This window comes from Protopterus annectens, chromosome 2.part2, assembly GCF_019279795.1.
Source record: "Protopterus annectens isolate FY-2018-M chromosome 2.part2, PAN1.0, whole genome shotgun sequence".
Taxonomy (NCBI): Eukaryota; Metazoa; Chordata; order Ceratodontiformes; family Protopteridae; genus Protopterus; species Protopterus annectens.
In genome coordinates this window covers 32196101-32213160 of record NC_056730.1, presented here as the reverse complement: position 1 = coordinate 32213160, position 17060 = coordinate 32196101, and positions in this window count along the sequence as shown.

The window sequence follows — 17060 nt, the reverse complement described above, 5'->3', positions numbered from 1 at the left end:
GTTTAACAAAGTCCAAATAAGTCCAATATTTCCAGATTTCTCCTGTTTCACAAATATAATTATTGCTTTGTAATCCCACATTTGTCAATTTTCAGGTTACTGATTTTAGTCTCCAAACATTAATGTCACAAAGTAGGGCATATGCTTTAGAGTGCCCTACAAGTTTAACAAAGTCCAAGAAAGTCCAATATTTCCATGTTCTCTTGTTTCCTGTTCATCTCCATCTCCAGTGCACTCTCAATTCTTGTAGTCAAATTCTGTGCTTTTTTCTCTCTCTCTCAATAATTTTCCATTGAAGCACTGGGAAAGGTTTCATTGACCCAGTCTCTGTGTGGTCTTTATTACCAGAAGAACGAGAAACAGAATCCCCTTCTGCTTCACAGCTCACTTCTTGTTGAACAATCTTTTGTATTTCTTCCTTAGCATGTACTTTATCAAAAAATGTTTTTGTTCCTCCAGGGAAAATATTTTGAGGATATCTGGGTACAGCAGTTTGAATCTCATGCCTTCTTCTCTGCATGCCCTATATAATGGAACAAATTTGTTCCCCTTCTGCCTGGTGTGCAATGTGTAGTCATTCTCCACAAACACACTGCTGTCTCCCACTTTTGGTACTTTGTCCTTCTGCCAAGGTTTTGTCAGAATCAACTCCTTCTGCTGGTAGGATTGCATCTTTACTACTAAAAGTCTAGGTTATTTTCTTATAGCCAAATTTGGAGCATACACACAATATACCCTTTCAATTAACAATTCTTGTTGTGGAATACCAGTCCAGTTGCTTATTTGTACTTTCATAAAATTAATAGTCTGTTCCTACCAGCTTCTCTGCTACAGCAGAAAATTGAAGGTTTTACCTACGTACTCTGTCCTCTAATTCTATTATTTTTTTAAACATTTCTACTTGTTCAGTCTCATATTCAGCCACCCTTTTCTTTATTTCAACCTCTGAGTTTTGCAGTTCTGTCACCTTATCTGAATAGCTGTTTAAGGCTTCTTCCATTTTTTCCAGCTTTTTATTGTTTGTGTTGATATAGTCCATCAGTGATTCATTTATTTTATGCAGATCTGTATGCAGCTGTTTTATACTTTCTTCTAGGTTACTGGAAGTCATGTTTGGAACTTGCACCGCCTCTTTCTGAACAACTGCAGTACTTCTCCCAGTCTGTGTTCTTTTCTCAAATTTTGTAGTCGATTTTCCTCCAGGTCCTTTGTATTTCTTTTTCCTGGCATCTACGCAGTGCACATACTGGTCAGTTACTGAAATTTACCCAGAATTAAGCTGTTACTCAATGTGCAGCCATCTTGGAAATAAACTATTCATCTTCTTGATCTGTAACACTCTCAGTAGACATACATCTATCATTTACTAGTTGCTGTAAAGTATAAAAGGAGCACAACTCATCCATAGAACTTTGTTTTTTATAAATCATATACCACAAATGCCAACTTACTTCTTCATAAGTCCACGCACATTCACCCATGTAAAAGAAAGGTGCTAAAATAGCAAACACACTGCACCTAGAAACAACTTTTTTCTTTTGTTGTAGTTTCTGCCTAAATAATGGAACTGCATCTGACAGACTCTCTGATGTCGCCCTCTGTGCTCCTTCTTCATTACTGGCTTCCTGCTGAGCATCTGGTATATTCTAAGTATGCTGTAGCTCATCCTGCACATCCCACTTTCTCATAAGTTTGAGCATCTTCTGTGGGTCAAAGTATGTGCCCAAGATGGTGGCAAAATATTGAAGAAACCTGTATAAATCATTTGGAATTTCACTTCCTTTAACCTGCACAGCTTCACTGTCATGAGGAAGTTCCACAATTTCTGTATAGTTAGTCCTACTTGACAAATACATGTGTAACTGTTGCGTTTCAGTTTCTTATCTGTTTTCTATATGAGATTCCGCTATCAGTGCAAATGTGGTAAAATGCAGCACTATCTGCTAAGACCTTTTGCAAGTTTCTAGACAGCCAGGAAGAAAAATGTGCAAGACCATTGTAATACAATTTCAGACTTTTCAAAACATTTCATTGTGCTAGAAAGGTTCTGGCAAAACTTAGTGGGTTTTCCTGCTTAGATTTCTCCAAGATTCAATAAAATTAATTTTTTCCTCTAAAGTCTATCTTCAGAATCTGCTGTCTTTGCCTCTAGTATTACAGTGTATCACAGGGCATCAATAATATACATTCCTGAATGCTCTGCATCCTTTTTAATATCAATGATTGAATCCGAGTGGGATGTAAAGGCCATTTCAATACCTTTTAAATTTTCTGTCATGTTCATCCAACTTTTCTATCACTTGGTATGGTAATTTGTCTTCTCTTGAAACAACAATTCCCAAAGCTGAAGCTTCTAAGTGCTGCAGTCAGTCAAGATCCATATTACTAGGTATTGATTTTCAGTCAGCATGTATGCTGTAAGAGACAATTTTACTTGCCTTTTTATTCTTAACTGACCTGAAGGCATGCAGATCTTACATGCAGTGGCTTTTCTCTGCTTGAAGAAAACACTAGTTTTTATATTTTCCAGACAAATGTTAATTTTTGCACTTATCCTGGGGGGGGGGGGCTGTATTTGGGAGTTGCTTCTATGCCACTGTTACCTCATGAGGTTCTATGAAATTTAGTTTTACATTATATGTTCCTACAAGTATAATAAGAAGGCTTGGCCAACTCTTAATGATGCTTGTAGAATCTGCACTAGAAAAGCACATTTTTGAAAAACAAAAGCAACAAAAAAATGTTTTCAAAGGAAGTTGCATGTTGTTAAACAGAACATAAGAAGAATTAACTGTTTGCAAATACAATTGAAGAAAAAAGTCGATACTATGCTGAAAGTGCATTGAAGACTGATACAGTTGTGCAAAACAGACTGAAAGAGAAACTGAGAGTAACAGGAATTTAGACTGGATATATCTGTAGAGTGTAATATTCTGTCATGAAAATACTTTTAAACAAGTCGACTGGAAAATACTTGAACAGTTATGTGCACGCTATTAACCTATTCTAACCATCAGGTAGCACTATTAGGCCAAAACTGCACATACTCGAGTACAACTTCAGTCTTTAGTTTTAATACTAATTTGCCTGCAAATTTTGGGTTGTGTGGCTTGTGAGAATTAGGCACAGAGACATTCTGTAGGGAATCATTCACACTGTTACAAAGACATCTGATATGCTGTGTAGGATTAAGAAACATAAAGTGAAAATATAAGAACTGAATGAAAAAAGGGCTGCAACAATTCTAATTAAACAAAGACCCCAAACCACCGCGTATTGCTGAAAAGGACCACACACACAATGTAACTTAAGCGCGTTCATTCTTTTACTTATGGAACTTCTTCAGAATGAAACATAATACAAATCACAGCCTTTTAAAACCAAATTACAGTATCACAAACCAATCATCCAATCACATAAATAAACCTCAATCTATATCACTTAATAAGCATACAAATAAGCAATAAATACTAATTATTATCAAACCCAAACAATTATAAGAAAGTGACTAAAGATTTTGTAAGGAAAACGTACATGATCATTGATCAAAAGCGTTTAAGTTACATTGTGTGTGTGGTCCTTTTCAGCAATACTCCGTGGTTTGGGGTCTTTAAGTAAAGTGAAAATATCACAAATAAAATCAAATTGCACCCCAGTGCCTAAACAGTGCTTTTAATTTCTTTAGATATGGTAGTCTGTTCCATACATGCAGCAAAGGCGATAAGCAACTGATCTTTCTTCTCCAAATCATGCGCTCAGTTTAGGTAAAGCTTGAGGTGGTGGCGCACATCTAGGATGTGAAAAACTCTCTCTACCCTGATTTCTGTCCTGGCAAAGAAAACAGGAAGAAAAAGGGCATTGGTTTGGGAACAAATTAGAATCCAGTTCTGTAAGGGAATGTGGATTGGTCCAAATGAATATCCAGTTTATGTAAAACATCTGACAAGGCTTTCCACACATAAGGACCTGAAGTTTTGAGATACTGTGAGCAGAAGTGAAGATCACCAGAAAGAGCATTTTACAAAAAATAAACATCAATTACACTGAAACACCCTTCCAATCTGTCTTTAACATTCAGGGTGACCCCATCGTATCGCCCGAACATAGTGTTGTGCATCATGTCATGTCTCCCTGTCTCTAGTGAGTACCCCTGTAATTCCTATACTCCTTGCTCATACCTTCTCCCCTCCATCCAACATATCTTTTGGTGTCTTATCTCAGGAAGAGTGTGAGACCAGTCCAATGTCCAGCAGAGGTGGACTAACATGCCTTTGCTTTCCCTGTGCCTTACCCTTCCTTACAGTGAACAGTTCCCTTTCTCGTATCTCTCTCTCTCACTCTCTACTCCTTCCTCTCTGTCCTGGGGTCTCTCCCTGCTCTTCCATCCTATCCTGGGGTCTCTCCCTGCTCTCCACACCCTGTCCCATGGTCTCTCCGTGCTTTCTGAACCCTGTCCTGGGGCTCTTAATTCTGCTTGTTTAATCTATTAAACATTACTTATTATTTGTAGGTGGGAGGTTCGCATAATGTTTAAAGTATTTACCTTACAGACACACGGTGCAGGGTTTGATTCTCACATGGTGTAATTGGCTAGGCTTAAAATGACCCACAAAGGCAGTTAGCCTAGTACTAGTGTATGAACCTATGACTTAACTTTCACTTTGAAATGGAACTGTGTGTAGGCACAGCGAAAAAGGGCAAGCAAGTAATACAATGTAACAACAAAGCAGCAGCTTTAGAATTGTTCAATAAACTCTAACATAAGGCTTACTGAAGGCACATCAAGTAGCCACATTTTGAGACAAAATTTTCCATTTGATGAATTTCATGAACTTAACCTCTGTCTACAGCAGATATACAAAACATTATCTTTAATTTGCAGCACCATCTCTTATCTGATTTAGAATGTGCATTTTAAATACCTGTTTGAACCACAGTTTAGTACCAAAATGGAATATAACTAATTACAGAGATGCTTTCAGGAGCTCATGCATATTAATGAGTGTATTAGCAAAAGGGGTTTCATTTTCATGTCAGCTATTACTGTTTTACAGTTATGCCTGTCATTTTCTGGGAATTACAAGCACTTGTCAAAATACACTTGCAGGTGACAGCTTCTAAAGGCCAAAGTGAGGCTTAATGTGAATATATTGAGCTCAGAGTGATTGTAAAGCAGCCTATAAGCTACCAGGGTGTCAACTAGACCTCCATCTGGCTAAAACATTGTTATTCACAATCTGCAGTCAATTTATTTCACTTGAAAATTAATCTGTCAAACTTGTTGAAACATACTTTATTTCTACTCCATTTTGTCCTTTCTTCTTTTATGAAAAAAAAATCTTTGCTCTGTAAGAATTTCACTCATTTAAACATTACTCAGCTCAGCCTGGATTCATATTAAAACACACAAAAAGCAATACTTTTTACTACTGAATTACCTTTGCTGCAGTAAAATATTTATGCAGACCATGAAACTGAAATAAAAATGGTTACTCAAAATGCAGTATGTAAAACTTGCCTTTTATACTTCATAAAAATTATGATGACAGACTAGCATAGACTTTATATGTCTGCATGACTCTTAATACTTTATAACGTTATTGTATGCATCTTTCAGATATACAGGCCATCTAATTATTCTGACCTTCTAGTAGTGCAGCAGTTAACATTGTCACCTCACAGCAAGAAGTTCTCTGGTTCAATTCTCAGCTGGGGTGCCTTCTGTGTGGAGTCTGCATGCCCTCCCTGCATTTGTGTGGGTTTCCTCCAGGTACTCCGGTTTCCTCCCACATTCCAAAGACATCCATCTGGAGTGTTTCTTGTTTTCATATGTGTACCAAAACAATGCATTGCTTGAAGTCATCCCTTTCAGAAGATGTATGACTCACTTGCATGCTTTTGGCATCACGAAACATTGTTGCCTCCATGGCATACCTTTCATGCTGGCAATAACCACACTTTTGTCAATGTTGCTTATAAACCATTCTATTATCCTGCTCTCCCAAAGGCATAATGGTGTCAGATTTATAAACTTGTATAAAATTATTCATGGTGGAAACTATTAAATTTGTAGACCCCTGCCAGTTCTAATGGTTTTTGACATCCAAATAGTTGATAAAAATGTCTCGGGTACTGGGACAAAGATCTTGGGGGTGCTGTTGAAACTGATAGGTCTGTAACCATGACATTTGGAAATTCAGACAGAAATGCATACTAAGTCTGTGGTACCTCAAGGTATGCCTTTTACTCCAATGTACAGTAATCGCAATGTTTTGCACAGGTATAGGGTGCAAGCAAAAGACTTTAATGACATCACAGTGGATTTCAATCTTGTTCTCTGTCATTTGTACTTTCAAGTTTCATTGCTGTAGGATTTACAATTATAAGTCATACATCTGACAGGGAGCCCAGTTAAACTGAACTAATATGCTCTTCTACTGGAAACCTTGAACACATCAGTCAGGGTGAACAAAAAATCTGTACCATTAAGTTGTCTATAAAGATCTGTGATGGGATATGACAATGCTCACCATGACATCTGAATCTTACCATTTATAGATCTGAAAGTATTTAATTAATACGGTACACAGATACTTTATATACTCTCAACAGGGCAGTCCACTCCTGGAAGACATACTTTTTTCCCCTTTAACTAATGCATTAGTTCTCAAAATTTCCAAACACGGTTTATAAACAGTCTCAATGAACATTCTCTGTAAGGCCCCTTCTACCTTCTGACAAATACTTTCCTCACACTGTTACCAAGGCTACATGACTACAATCTTCATATCTCTTTTTGGTTTTGAAATCTGTGTCACCTATGTTTTCCTGGTTCAGGTACTCAACATAGAAAATTGTTTCTCTTTCTGTAAACCTGGATTTTTCTGAGACTGCACAGCCAGTTAAATAATCTTGTCCTCTTCTACCCTGACATACCTTTCCTCTTTCACAAATATTTACTGTGGCTGCCTCCACATACAGTTTGATATAAAATTTGCATCTATATTCACAGATAGCTTCATTGGTTCAACTTAGCTGTTTATCAAATGGATTGTTTGTAGCCTAGCCTCAGGATCTCATTTGCTCTGCACTCTACAGTATGAAATAACTACTATCTAATTTTCTTCCCATTCACTGAGAGTTTGAAGGGCCAAACCAAAGGTGAAAATATGGTTTCCCATCCAACAGTACAGTTTGTGATTGAATAGGGCCATGGAGCGTCTTGCCTCTTTTCTTTCCAAGGGGTACAATCTAAGGAAAGTCAATTCCATAAGAGAGGGATTCCCTGAAAGAGATCTCTATCACACCAGCATCTATTAATGCTGTCAAATTTAGTCCCCTTGAGTGGGTGGTTCGGGTGTTGTTTGTTTAGTGGATACATAGGAGGTTACATTGGACTGGATCCTTTAAGGTTCTGTAGGCAAGGCAGAGATCCCCCTTAAAGAGTCTGTATGAAACAGGAAAAAGAGAAAGTACTTTAAGGCAATCTGTGTAGCTGGGGTTGCCACCTTTTCAAATGCCCAAAGTGGGACATTTTTTGTAGAAATGTCAGATTTTGCAGGACAAAACATACACATGATCAGTACAAAGGATAGAATGTCACTTCTTTGTCAAAATAGAAGCTTATTCTTGTAGCATTTGAGTTGCTTATGCTATTTCATATAAGATTTAGGTGTTTCAGATAAAAAAAAAACAACTGTTCTATGAAAGTATTAAAGAAAACTTAGGAAATAATTTTGTCCTAAAATGTCAGGGCATTTGCTATTTTTTCAAGTTTGCCGCAGGACACAACTGCCCAAAGAGGGACTGTCCCTCGCAAAGTGGGACAGGTGGTAACCCTATGTGTAGCACAAGGAAGGCGTGGCCTTGATTCTCTAAGTGTAGAAACGCAGCTGTCTATTGAATTTAGCCCTATGTTTTGACAAATACACACTGAAAGGGGCATTACTTTCTATTATGGGTATGACAAGGGAGGAACAGAGAGAGGTGATAACTTCCTTTGACCTATAAGATATACCTCTGGTAATCAGTCTGACTAGATAAATGGATTTCTTAATGGTAGTGGATGTATGGTGATTAAAGGATAGTTTATAGCCAATGGAAGTCCCCAGTTCACTAATCACAGTGTAAATTTTCCAAGAGGTATAATTTATGTGAAAGGTGCACAGTTACCCATGCTCGCCAAAGAATACAATACATTTCTTGGTGTCTTAAGGCTGTGGTCCAGGCACCATTTTTTTTTGTATGTTTTAGGCTTTCTTGGAGAACATGTGAGTCAGACAGAGAGTTTATGACAGTTCCAGTTTGCAGTCACCCACAACCTGGTTAGTCACAGGGCCTTGACATTGGAGAAGTAAACCGAAAGAGAAGTGACACAATGACTGATTATTGAGGGACATCACTAGTAACAACCTTTTTCAATAACTGGGTGCCCCCTACACTAATAGTTTAGGTTCTATCAGGAAGCCAGTTTGCTACCAAGCTGGGAACATAGGGGGTTACATTTAGTCAGATTAACTTTTTAATAATGCAGAATGTGGGATAGTCTTGAAGGCATTCACAAGGGTGAGATAAGCAGTGTACTGATCACCCAAGGCATCACTGACTTACTCAATAAAGTCTGCTGAATGCAGGAGGCAGAATCTACCTCTGACAAACCCAAACTGGGTAGGGATTGTAGACCGCTGAGGTCTTTGTTAGTAATTTCCATAATGATGGGTTATACTGTTTTACAGACAAAGTTGGTTAGGTTTATTGGTGTATAATTTCCTGGGTCAATGGTGGGTCCTCCCTTGTGGAGTGGGGTGAATACAGTTCTCCACACCTCTAACATGAATCCAGTGCACAGACTGAAATTAAATGGGTTTAGTAATGAGTATGTAAGGCTGTGCTTGGCTTAGAGAAGAAGCCAGCATGGTGCATTGCCTGAACCCAAGGAGCTAGTGGTTTTTGCCTTGCAGAGGGCTCACAGGATTTGCTCAGAGGTGATCTCAGGATGTGTGTGGGCATTCTAATGGTTAGAGGGATATAATAGTATAATATAAGAGCTAAATGTATCTGCTAATATGTTGGCTATGTCTTCTGGGATAACTAAGTGTTTTTACTTATTTATTTTACATTTGTTTACTGGGATAGTCAGACTGGACACAGATCCATTTACAGTGGAGGCCCAGGGAGAAAAGCTCCACAATTAGATTAACATCAACATGGTAATACAAACAATCATATAACAGTGATAATTAAGGTAAGTACAGACATAAAAAGTCCAGTCTAAACAATAAACAATACATCAGCAGTATGTGAGTAAATTTGCAAAGATAGAGTCTCACACATAAAAGCTTTAACATTGATTAGTGAGATAGAACAAAAGAAGAAAAAAAAATCATACGATTAGACATGACATATTATGCTATTTCAAGTTGACAGTAAAATACCTAACTGTAGTATACATACAGTAGAGGTAGCAGGAAGAAAGGTGTAAAGTGTGCTGAGATTGTGAGATTCATGTGATGCATGCACATAGCCATGTATTCATAAGATGTGATTTGAGAGCATTTTTGAAATGTGTATTAGTGGGGGCAGAAGTCAGAGAAGGGGGGAGGTTATTCCAGGATCTAGCTATGACATGAGAAAAAAGAGCTTTCCCTGAGTTGTTGTTAGCTTTAGAGATGCAGAGGAGGGATTTCTCAGTAGATCGGAGAGGACGATTAGTTCTGTATGGAGAGAGTAACTGCCTTAGTGCTGGGGTTTTTTTAGGATGTCTAACATTATTAACGGCAATGACTAGCTGGTGGTAATTGAGTAGCTGGGGAAGTTCTAACCATCGTAGTTCCCTTAGACATTGACAGTAATGGGTTCTGAAGGTGCAGGTGTTAGCAAACCTGACAATTTTATTGTAACATGATTCAAGTCTGGCAAGATCAAGTTTTCTGACTTGGGTAAGAATTGGTGCTGCATACATTAGAGTGGAGAGTACATGGGTTTGGGCTAGAGTGATCTGTGCCTGTTCTGAGAGGAATTGTTTATGCCTATATAGGGTTCCCATTTTTTTGTGGAACTTTTTTATGGTTTGTGAGATATGGACATCAAAGAGTAGGTTATTGTCAATTTCTACACCGAGGAGTTTGGTATGGTCAGAGGGAGATATGATGGTACCATTTTTGGAAGAGATTGAAAAGGATAGGGGGTAAGTATAGATTTGTTGGGGGTGAAAAGTAGCAATTTTTGTCTTATTGGGGTTTAGGATTCGTTGGATATCAGTAATCAACTTTCTACAGAAGTGAAGGATTCCTGTGTGAGTTGTAAAGTGGAAAGTGATTGAGCAGAGCAGATAAGAGTCAAATTGTCAGCATACTGTATAAGGGAGACATGCTGGGTGGAGGTGTGTAAATTGTTGGTAAACATGGAGAAGAGTAGTGAGCCTAAAATTGAGCCTTGTGGTATGCCTATCGTAGTTGGGAGTAAAGGAGATTGTATGGCTTGCCACTGAACTGATTGCTGCCTATGTGACAGATACCTTTTAAACCAGGCAATAGTGGAAGGGGAAAAGGATAGGTAGACCAAGGATTCTAGAAGTTTTGGGTGTGAGACCATATCAAATGCTTTTGAGAGATCTAAAAATATTGCAGAAACAAAATTATTTTTATTTCTGTGAAGGTTGACCTGGTTGGTGAAAGAGAGGAGAGCAGTTGTTGTGCTGTGATTTTGCCGGATGCCATGTTGTGTGGAGGAGAGAAGATTGTGTGTGTTTAGGAATGTTATGACTTGAGAGAGAATACATTTCTCAAACAGTTTAGATAAGGGGGATAGAATGGCAATAGGATGGTAGTTTGAGAATTCATAAGAATTGCCACCTTTACGAAGTGGTATAACATATGAAACTTTCCAGTGTTGGGGGATGTAGGCTTCCTGTATGGAGCGGTTGATGAGGATAGAAACTGAGTAAGATAAGGATTCAGCAGCACTTTTTAGGACGTTGGCTGACAGACTGTCAGCTGTAAGGGTGGTTGGCTTTAGTTTTAGGAGAAGTTTTTTAATAGTGGAAGTGGGAACTGGTGAGAGAGCAAAGGAGGGGATATTGTTGGTGCATTTGGTAGACATATGTGTATGGTTGTTATTGGATATCTGGGAGGATAGTGTTAGGATGGATTCTGTAAAATAGTGATTAAATTGGAATGCTATATCTTTGGTATTGTTGTCTGAGGACGGGGCTGGAGTGGTAGTTTTTCCTGGTTTTAGAAGGGAGTTGATAGCATGCCAAAACTTTTGGGGGTTTTTTGAGTGTTTGTTTTGGACCCCAAGGAAATAGTTCTTTTTGTCTAGTTTGGTTTGTTTCTTGCCCTGATTTCTGAGTTTTTATAAATTCTGTTTGGCTATGCGTGTGTTATTTCCAGATTTTCCAAGCTTTATCTCTAGACTTTAGTAAGGTTCTTGTGTCCCTACTCAGCCATGGTGCATAGTTTGCCTTGATTTTGATTTTTCTAATGGGTGCAACTTTGTTGAGGACATTTAAGAGAGTGCTATTAAAGTACTCGGCAGCTTGGTCTAAACCTAGGGTTAGTAGTGGTTTCCAGTTAGTTTGTTTTAGAGTAGAGTTTAGCTCCTGTATGTTTAGTTTACAGTCATCTCTAACTTGTCTAAAGGTTATGGGCTTAGGTATGTTGGTGCGTTTGTGTCGGAGAAAAGTGGGGAGATGATCACTGAGACCATCTGGTAGACAAGCTGTCTAGTAGTTTTGTTTGGGGCAATTGACTCGTGCCCAATCTAGAATGGATTGCTTATGGGTTTTTTATCAACTCTAGTAGGTTTTTGAATGAATTGTGAAAAAACAAAGAGATTAATATGATTAATGGGGTTGTTAGAATTACAGGCTATCCAGTCGGTGTTTAGATCACCTAGTAAGATAGTTTCTTGTTGCAGATTCTCTGAGGTCCACTCCATTCCTGGGGGAATATAACAGCAAAGAATATTATTTTTTGTTATTCTTTAAGTATAGAATTGTACCTAAGATTTTGAAGGCATTTTGAAACTTGAGAAGTGGGATTTGTAAAGGTTTCATTTTCAGGTTATTTTTAAAGAAAATTGCAATTCCACCTCCCTTCTTGCCTATTCTATCTAGTCTTAAGATAGTGTATCCTGGTGGGAGGATTTCTTCGTTTTGAGTGTTGGTTTTAGCCAGGTCTCAGTGATTGTTAGTATGTCTGGGGAGTAGTGAGTTATAAATGCATGTAGGTCAGGAAGCTTATTGGATATGCTCCTGGTGCTGATGTTGAGAATTAGCCGGTCAGAGTTTTGTTTGTTTGAGGGTGAGGTATTAAGTGGACCTGGGTTTGGTGTATGTCACATGATATAAGTAGGCGCTTTCTGATCAGTAGTATGTGTTTAATTGTATGTGCTATTTCTGAATATTTTAGTAGTGTAAGATGTAGTTATGCGGAATTTATGTATGTGAAGTATAAAGCTGTCTCTAAATAGTGTGAGACTGATAGGAAAGTTTATATGTGAGTTTGTCTTTATGGAACTATGTATTGTATGGAATAAAGTGTTTTCCAGTGGAGTGTTTGTGTGTATACAAGTGATGTTTGTTAGGTATGTGAGGGTTAGGAAGAGAAATGCTAAGGCGATTTGTGTTTTTCTGGGAGAAGTAGTTTGGTGTAAGTGTTGCTATGGTTTATAGGTTGAGGTAGATGTGAAAGTATGGCTAGCAGCTGCTTTATGATTACTTAAGGCAAGGAGCTAGATAGTGGGTGTGGATTGTTTTAAGGAGTAGAGGTTACTGACTGGTTTAAGGTGTGGTTAGGTGATGAGGGGTTAGAATAAAAGTAGGAGTAGTGTGTGTGGGTGAGAATTGGGGGTAGGGTAGGGGAGCAGAGTGAGCCATAGGTGAACGGAGCAGAGCCAACCCGAGAGTGCGGAGCCAATCTGTATGTAGGTTCTGGGCAGAACAGTGAGAATGAGAAATGAATGGGTGTAAGTATATCACAAGTTCCCTACCAAATTCTCTTGTAACTTTAATTTGTTTCTTTTTTCTTTTGTTTGTCTTTTAACATAGACGTATAGTTAATGAGACTATTAGATTATTAATTCCATCAATATGGCTGTAACATTATTCCAGAGTACAGTGGTATCAGTTGTTGCAAAAAACAGAAAAAGAACACTTAACTTACAGTGAGCACACTTCACAGAGATGGGAGATGACTGCAGAAGATAAGTATTAGTGTGTTTTAAAGATGGTGCCATTGTTATCAGGCCCTTCTATAACTTCTATCCTATGCATTCCCAGTGGAGGGTAAGGACTAATTGCAGGAGGAGTCCTGTGGGAATGATTGACAGGTCTCTCAGCCAGATTCTGGAGGATGGGCAATTTCAAACAAAAACAACCAATCGACTCACATTGCAGATAAGTGATATGGAGAGAGTACCAAGAGAAAAGATGAACTGCAGTTAGGTAAATGGCAGTACAATTCAAGGGGGAACTAAAACTAGCACAAGTTAATTATTTCTGGTGTTATTTAATTCTGGGGTAGTGCAGTTTAGTTTGGAAGTGGATAACTATTGCCATAGAAAATTAGTCTAATATTGACTGGTCACAAATAAAACTGGGGAAAAAGGCACAGTTGGATGTAAAAGCCATAGATAAAAAATAAAAATTTTGGCTTGTAACTCTGAGAGAGAGGTACAGGATCCAGCAGATCAACTAGTGTCTGAAATGGGGTCTTACAGGATTGGAGTTAGGAAAACTAGGCTAGCTAGACAACCCTCTGCAAGTGTGCATGCTTTAAACAACAATAAAACTACAGTTTATAAAGGCAATAACACTAAATCTTTATGTTGAAAGTTAAGACATACATTGATTCTAATATGAAGAAAAGTCTTGACTGGAGTGAAGCCTTTTTAATATTTTCCCTGGAATTGCATTTAAACTCAGCAGTAGTACTTTTCAAGTTTGGAGGGTGGGGGGTGCACCTGCGGCCTAAGACGTTTAAGCAGATTGATTCTAATATGAAGAAAAGTATTGATTGCAGTGAAACCTTTTTAATATTTTCCCTGGAATTGCACTTAAACTCAGAAATATGTATTAGCTCATTGCATTGCTCGATATTGCTTATAAGGTTTTTGACACAAAAGGCTGAAAAAAAGCCTTGTGGTTGATCTTTACATAGGTGGAAATTTTCAATTCATACTTACCTTTGGAGAGTTTGATTTTGCTTATCTTTCTGAGTTCCCTTGTATAGGACGGGGTATTAAATTTATTCTGAACGACAATAAGTTTCTTCCTCTTACTGTACAGTTTGTTTATGCTAGGGTTCCACCATAATAGTTTAATTCTGAACATAGCACTGTATTTTTGTTTGATGAAGCCTGACTTCTCAGTTCATGCTTTTAGATGAGCACATACAATGTCCACAAATACAGCAGTGTGTGAGATGGGGTCATGGTGGAGAGGGGTGCTTAAATTTCATAAGGTCATCAGCTAACTGCAATAGAGTTGCCTTACGATAATTTTGGAAGCATTTGATGGTTCATCAGGTTTTAGCTTCAAAATTAAAATGACACTTCAGTGGTTAGGTTTGACCAATGATGAGTCAACTACAGATGCAGAGCATACCAGGGTTATACTGGTGAAGACTAGAGCCAATATTTTAAATTTCTTTATAAGGACATGAAATAGTTGTTCTAGGAAGCTAGCATTCATGAAATCAAGAAAGCATCGTGCATACTCATTTGTGATAATGGAGGCTTCCCAGTTACCATGTTTCATTAACTATAAAAATATCAATATTTTCAGGGATCAGGAAAACGTATAAGGCCTGCAACTTATTATTTAAGTGTCCAGCACTAAGCGGTGCTACCTTTATATAATCTTGACTTTGTATGACTATGTTGGTAGTTAAGAAGACAAACCCCTGCCTAAAAAAGGGGAAGTAAAATGTTTTTTCTGATATACAAAGGCCATCCCAAGCAAACAGGTAGGGCTGTCAATCATCTCATCCCAGGCTAAGACATTTATTGGACCCCTTTAGGATGACACCAATAACTAAGCCAATAGTTACAGTTAATTCCCTTTTGTTTATATTGTGACATCATTCTTCATAATGGTAGGAAGCTGCTTAACGCTAGTTTCATGCCAACCTCAGATGCATATTCTGAGAGCACCATCATGTCCCCTTTCACGTGATCCAAGGACGTCTGTCAAGTTCTTCACTCTTACGTGTACAATGACCAAGTCATATGTGTACCTTTGGTGAATGGACTAGAAGGCTTGCGTGACATGGTAGATCCTGGCACCTGTCCAGCTTAGCAACACCCTCTCATTTCTCAGGCAGGTGAGTAGTGCTTTGACTTTCTAGCTGTAGCTCTAACTGATGACATTATGATTAAGAGCCTTTTGCTTCATTTAATTCCATAATCAATTCTATAATTATGTCAAATGTGGTTGGTCTAAAGCAACTTTCTCTTAGCAGTGTTTTACTAGATTGTCTTGTATCTATGCAGATACATCATTATGTTGCTTAGTTCACGCAGGGTATTCAGTGACTCAGCAGGCAAATAATAATTCCAGAGTGAGTATGCACATCCTAGGCAATGTGTCAAGGTCTTCGGAGTGAACTAAGTACAAGCAACAAACCTAAATGCAAAAAATCTGTAATCATCATTACTAACAAGAACTTTACATTGAAGACTTAGTTTTCTAATCATCTAACCCTGTGGTTTGATATTATCTTTAAAGGAATTTTTGCTAATTTAACTCTCTTGTATGACTGGCTAACTTTCGTAACAATCAACTACTCTAACCTAACATCAAACTACTGGAGTTTTGTAAAAAGAAGCAATAAAGCCAAATCATCCCCACCACTGGTATTCCTTCCTGACTGGGAAGCCCCAATGAGAAAGTCCATCTACTCAATTATCTTAGCCTTTCGATATATCCTTCAGTCTCTTTCAAGAAAAAAAAAAACAAACTTACATTAACAATAACAACTTGCAAATTCCACATAGAAATTAATCTACTGCAGTAACTCCAGGGCCAGCTTCACAGTGAAAAAAACCTGCTAAATCTCTTATTCACAGTCCTAAATTACACCTTACCAGAATCAATAACTTCCCCATAGACATATTTAAATTTCAAACCTGTCTAAGCAGGGCCTGTCACTGAGTGATGAAAACTACTGTATCTCCCTATCTAAAACCAATGCTCTACTTATCAGTCTGAAATTTAGCATTCGTTAACTACTCTCATTTACAAACTGTCACATCTTAACAAGTATCCAGCACTCTGCAGAGAAAATGAAACCCAGACTCCATCATAGACCTCTGCATTGCTTCTACTCCGTCCATCCATAACTCCTTTTCCCATTTATGCACATGGAGTTGAGGTGTCTTGGGCACCAAAGGCTCCGTTGGGGTAAGCAAAGGAAGAATAATTAAATACCCCTCCTTTGGGTGCAGAAGGCTGGTGTTATATTTATCACAAGAGCACTACCTGATGGAGACAAGAGAGTTAGCTTCTGACAAAAATGGGGGATGCAGTAAAGATGCTGCCAATGGAGAGGCAGGACACTTCATTGTTGTGCATTGCGTATTATGGTAGAATTAAACAGGCTATATAGACATAAACATTTCCTTTAATGCAAACAGGATGAATCTAGGCGGTTGTTGTTTCTCATTCCTCTTGCTCCTCCCCCACTCACTTTAAAAATGCACTTCAGAATTGCCTACCTTATGGAAGACTCCACCTACCGAGTTACATGGGGTTACAGTGGTGGTGATGGGTGATAAATAAATGGCCTAAAGGAGGGACAGCAGGAAGGTCAAGTGCCTTAAACTTAAACATGGGCAGAGGGACAAAAAAGTACATGCTTTTTGTCAAATGAATATACTTGGTTTACAACTGTCACACAATGTATGCACAGCCTGTTAAAACCACAATATTACTTAATAAACTCCTGCTTCCTTTGGATTTCACTGCCCAAGTTTAGTTACACAGTCTGACAGAACTGTAAAACGTAATATTCTTATAACCGAGGGGTTCAGCTTTTACGGTGTCACCAGTTAGTGTA